The following is a 6424-nucleotide window of genomic DNA, read 5'->3' on the forward strand; positions in this document are numbered from 1 at the left end:
TTTCCCAGGCCATCACTTCAACCATCGTGAGCTGCTTCTTGCTTGTGCGTCTGGCACAAGCCTCTGGTTATTGGAGAATATTGAATTGATGTTCCTTTAAAATGTCGAGTTGCCTTTGCAGTACGGTAAGGGCTATTACTCATCTGCCCTCAAAATTCACCTTCCTTCATCTGCCAGCAGTCACATCATCACTAATAACCAAAGAGGTCATTCCATTAGCAGGAAGGTATGGCCATTTCACTGTCCCCACAGAGTTTGACGCAAATGTGGGTTTCTTTGAATCTTGATCAATTAGTTTTCTTCTTATTTTTTTCCAGTCGTTCTTAATGGATATTTATCAGGTATATGTAAACTATTTTGCTCAATGTTTTCTCATTCTGACGAATCATATGATTTGACTAAATTAAGATGATGCCCAATGTCAGTGACCTTCTTTTTGTATCTTAAGTGTAGCTGCAAGATGTTTTTTTCACTTTATTTCCACCACACCATGTACAGTCATTAAATGCTGTGGAAACTATTGTTCATATAAATGAAGTATGTTAATTGAGAGTGTGAAGGCGCTGTGCCGCACTTCTTCTCAGACATGAGTCACCTTGAATGGAACAAAAATGAATACGACTTAATTCAGCGCATCGTACAACACCTGCAGCTATATCAAAGCCTTTTAGAGATAACATAAAATAACAAGAATACAACAACATGAGAAAGTGACAGCAGTAATCAAAACAGAACGACCGTAGGCGAGGGACACCCTGAACCGGTTGCCAACCAATCGCAGGGCACACAGAGACGTACAACCATCCGCGCTCACACTCACATCTAGGGACAATTTAGAGTGGTCAATCAGCCTGCCATGCATATTTTTGGAATGTGGGAGGAAACCGGAGTACCCGGAGAAACCCCACACAGGAGGGGTTTGCATCCCAGAGCTGGGATTGAACCCGGTACCTCTGCACTGTGAGGTCGACGCGCTAACCGCTGGATCACCGGGCCTATATTGAACACTGAGCGACTAGTTGTTTTGTGGTCAACCGTTACTGTGGGGTTCGAAGTAACCATTTAGACCACATTCTCTGCATGTAACCCCTCTGACTAGGGTTGCTTGAGTAGTAGCATTCCAACAGAGCCATGTTATCGCATCTCGCCCATCTCCGCTTTGTTCCAGTAGCCCATTTTTCATCAAGGTGCTCTGGTTCCCCAGCACCTGACGCAGACCTTGTTTGGCCCGGCATGTCATTCATTTTATTGTCTCTCATCATTGTATGAGGTAGGCATTAGCGTGAAGGATCTTGCCTAAGGACCCACACTGGATGGTGTTATGTGCTCGTTTTTTGCCCCAAGCGGGATTCGAATCACCGTCTCCCGTATGCCAAACCGATGCCTTACCAACTGAGCTATCCAGCCGCTATATATACCGTATTTTCACGACTATAAGGCGCCATTAAAAGTCTAAAATTGTCTCCAAAATGGACAGGACGCCTTATGATGCGGAGCGTCTTGTCTATGCGCTGAGTTCCAAAACCTGACTGACAGCCGACACGCTGTTTATATAGAGAAAAGGCGGAAGTGACTGTGGACAGGCATGCGGCAAAGAAGTCGGCCAATCAGTGAAGGGTGGGCGTGTAAGTGGACGCTAAAGGGACGCTACAAGCAGGTACCAACACCTGTATAGAGTGTGGCTATGTGCATTGTTTCAAAACAACTTCGGTTTTGGTTTCTAAGAACCCCCGAAAATAAATTCTACAAAGAGACACGCCTACGAAGCTCAGTTCAAACTTCAAGCCATCGGTTATGCTTTTGGTATGCGTGCCCATCTCACAGCAGCGGTGAAAAACCAAGTCAAGCAAATGAACTCTGAGCTTGCCGTTATTCCCGGAGGCTTAACTAAAGAACGCCAACCGCTGGACATCGGCATCAACCGGGCGTTCAAAGTAAAGTTGCGAACGGCATGGGAACAATGATTGATCGATGGCAAACACAACTTTACAAAGAGTGAGAGGCAGCGCTGGGCGAGTTACGCCACAATGTGCGAATGGATTGTGGCTGCTTGGACGAACGTGTCTGCTTGCACTGTTGTTCGAGTTTTTGGCAAAGCCGGCATCATTTCTGTGGAGCCACATGGCAATGAGAGTGACTGACAACGAGAGGGAACACGGCGTTTTTGATGGATTACCGGTACTTGCACAATTGTTCAATTCTGATACAGAGATGAGGACTTTGATGGATTTCTGGGTGATGATTGATCAAAAAACGTGAGTACATTGTACGATGGCTAAATAAAATACAACAGAACTCAGTTTTCCGTTGCCTTTTTAAAAACGTGTTTTTAGCTTATATCTGTATGTCTTGGCATGCTACCGTATGCTACAAGCTAACGTGTTTTTAGCGTGCGCGCATGCATGCCGTATGTTTAAGCTAGCGTATGTTTTACTACTTTAAAATTGCGCCCAATAATACAGTGCGTTTTGTCTATGTGTAAAATACAGAAATAGCACCCATTAATGAGACTGCGCCCAACCATACGGTGCGTCGAATGGTCGTGAAAATACGGTATATATGTATAGGCCCGGTGATCTATATATTTAAATATATATTAAAAAAAAATCCTCGTCTCACCCCTCGGGTGGTGTCCGTCCCTCATTCAGCTCGGGTCCTCTACCAGAGGCCAGGAAGCTTGAGGGTTCTGCGCAGTATCCTTGCTGTTCCCAGCACTGCACATTTCTGGACTGAGATGTCCGATGTTGTTCAGTATCTGCCAGGATGTAAGGTTGCTTTTAACTGTGGTGGGGACATGAAGGGGATCATACCAGAGGGAGACTGGGGTTTCTGTTTGAGTACAAAGCACCTGCTGTCTGACCAGTGACGGAAAAAAGGGAGGATCAGAGAGATGTTCCATTTGGGCACCCTGTTTTGGGCTGTAATGTGCAGAGGGGTATTGAAACTCCAAATGCTCCCATCGTGCACTCCTTTATTCCGTCCCAGTGATATTGTAATGAGAGAAGAAGAAACATGAAGGTGCGAGTGCTTTATCTGCTAATATGGCCCAGTTGAGCAGAGGACAAATACCAATCTTCAAGGGGCTCCTCTCATTCGTTCCCCTCAAAAGGTTTGGACACGCCACCATCAGCCTCTAACAAGCACTCAACTTATTGTGATTTATTCTCCCTATTTTATGGTGAAGAATAGGGTGGGATATTCTGTCAGTGATGGGGAGAAAGTGCTTACCTCCTGATATATCTGTGAGTAGTTGCTACCACATGTGCAGTGGAAAGCAGGACAAATAAATTTGTTATTCTAAGTTTAGACCACCCTGAAATTCTTTTTCAGCCCCACAGGGTTGACACATACATCTTCTACTTCCTCCCTGCGGCGTACGCAGTGGAAAAGCACACAACGATTTTGAGTTCAACTGAGTTACTGTGTCTCAGAGAAGGTCTCTTCTAGTTATCAAATTAATCATCTGCTAAATGCAAATTACTGCCCTACATGGAACCATCAGCAAACAGCTAGAACTCACAAGGCATCATGGACAGATGGCCTCCAGAACCACTGCGGTATTGACCTACTGCTGTCTCGTTACACTCTTCTCCTAACTTGTGTCTGCATCATCTGTTTCATCACCACATAAGTCTACTTCATGTTCTTTTCTCAGTCGTCATTTCATGCAGGCATGGGATCCAGCCCACCTACTTCAATTTGTGTATTCTCTCCTGCTCTTACTTTTCCCATTTTACTTCTTCTTTGCTGACTTTCTCCTCCGCTGGCTGAGTGAGTGTACCTGCAGACAACAAGCATCAGCATTAAACCAATCCATCTTCCCTTTTAAGTTATATGAGGGGATGTAAAGCTGATTTATTTTCTAAAATTGCCTGCCCTTTATGATACTTTCAAGCAGACTGCGGCACTACTAGCTCAGTGAAGAAGTCAGAGGAGCAGAGTCTCTGACCTATTTAGGAAACTGGCAAGAGAGCAGCCAGGGAACATCAAAATACTTCAAAGGCTCCCTTTGAATCCGTCGTTACGGCCAACTTAGTGTGAGTATGTGCATGCACAAGTGCACCCACACAAGCACATCCAAATGCACCAACTTTGAGCGTGCACAATCTTCATCAGCTTGCAGTCTCATTCCTATGCTTGCGCTCTCTCTCTCTCTTTCCCTCCCTCCTTCCCTCTCCCTCTCCCAATATATTCTGTCTGAGCTCTTCGTTTGAACTGTGTCCCACATTGCTAAGTATGGAGAAGTCAGAGAAATCACATTTAACGGTGGGTCTGCCACTAGCATCATGACTCAGGCTGCATGAAAATTCTCTTCCTGGGCCAGATGTATAGAAACACATAAACACTGACTATAATCTTAGTTCTTGTCGGGAACAAATTGTATATTTTTTTTCCATTTCACCTTGCAGCCAAAATCCAAACACGTTCTGGGTCGTCAACAATGAAATATGTGTAACATATGATTTTCAAGGCAGCACGGTGGTTGGCGGGTTAGCATGTCCGCGTCACAGTGCTGAGGTCGTGGGTCAGAATCTGGCCTTGGCCTTCCTGTATAAAGTTTGCATGTTCTCCCCATGCCTGTGTGGGTTTTCTCCCGGTACTCTGGTTTGCTCCCACTTTCCAAAAGCATGCATGGTAGGGTGATGGAACACTCTACATTGTCCCGAGGTATGACTGTGAGTGTGAATGGTTCTTTGTCTGTGTGCCCTGCGATTGGCGGCAACCGGTTCAGGGTGTACCCCACCTACTGGCCTATAACAGGTGGGAAGAGCTCTAGTATGCCCGCGGCCCTCGTGAGGATAAGTGGCTCAGATAAAGGATGGACGGATACCATTTTCAAAACTTTGCCAGCCGTAGTTGCTTCATACACAGTGGATACCCTCTAAAATTGGCATTGTTTTGTTTTAAACAATGGCAAAAATATTTTTAAAAATGGGCAAGTACCCACTAGATAGCTCCATTTTTTTGGTTTGTTTTGGTTATTCATTGGACCCATTTTTTGGGTTCAATAACTAACCGAAAATGTTGTTGCTTTTTGACACAATTTTATTTTTGCCCCAACTGTGTTGAGTGTGTATACACCTCTGTTTAAATGCAGGTTTTTTTGTGAAATGAAAAATGTGATCAAGATATAACACCTCAAATCGGTAACTGAGGATGAGGCTGTGTTCAGGAAGAGCAAATGACATTCAGTCACATGTTAAATGGGAGTTGGCACACACCGCCAACATTTATAATACCGCTGCTCTGCCCCACATAAATTCTGTTTTTCTTTCATGCTTTTCGTGATTTTTTTTCCCCCAGCAGAACCTAAACATTTCTGTGCTAACACCAACTGCTATTTCAAACAATGCGTTGTATTTCTCTTCCCCTTTTTGAAGACCCCCGTTCCAGATGAAGAGAACGCCAAGGCATGACCAGCTACAGATATATTATTTTACTTTATGTTAACTGTTTTGTTAAGCGCTTTGTTACAGCTTCATTTTTTTGTGAAAGCGCTATATAAATCAGGGTGTGTGTGTGTGTGTGTGGGTGGGTGTGACATATGGTGCTGTTTTGGTGCGCCAAATATACCTTTTGGAATTATGGCCAGAAACCTCAACCTTGTTTTCATCGGAACACAACGAAATCCTCCAAACCTATGAAAAGGATTTGAAATCATGTATCTTGGGCGATTTTTTTTTCATTGTTAAAACCTGGCATTCAAACGAGTGGTGTAAACTTTTTATATCCACTGTAGCAAAATCTCTTTGGGACAAACCTACTGTTTGTCACGACACGTTGCACGGGGAAAATTGACTTCTGTATGGTAGAAATCTCTCATCAGCTGGTGGCAGGCCCTTGGACGGAAGGACTGAGTGACCAGATTCTTCCTCCCTGTCAATTTCTTGCCAGACCTTTGCTGATGTCACCTTCAGTCGCTAATTCATCACTTTGCAGAAGACCCCAAATGTGTCATGTTTTAACCATTAACTTTGCACCATTAAAGAGAGCAAGCCACTTTCAACAATTTTGATTGGTCAATAATTTGTAGAAATAACACCCACCCATGTGGGCTGACTAATAGCATCGATTTGTGAAGAAAATATTAAACATACAAGTGATTTATACTTTCATGAAATTGTATTAATTTATTTCCAGCAGTCTATCATCATAATTTTTTAGCATTGTTCTCTATGCCTCCATACATCGACTAATACGATAAGATAAGATAAGAAAACCTTTATTAGTCTCGCAATGGAGAAATTCCAGATTCACAGCAGCAAAGTTTTGAAAGGAAGAAGTAGAACAACAAAATATAGGAGCCGCTGGAAAGGCAGCCAAATGTATGCTGGATTTATTATTATTATTATTTTTTTTTTTTACTCAGATTCCAGAGTCACCAAATAAGGCAAATTATAATCTGAATTTCCTGTTCTTCAAT

This window comes from Hippocampus guttulatus, chromosome 2 (genome assembly GCF_054856545.1).
Source record: "Hippocampus guttulatus isolate MCC_2025c chromosome 2, RoL_Hgut_1.0, whole genome shotgun sequence".
Lineage (NCBI taxonomy): Eukaryota > Metazoa > Chordata > Actinopteri > Syngnathiformes > Syngnathidae > Hippocampus > Hippocampus guttulatus.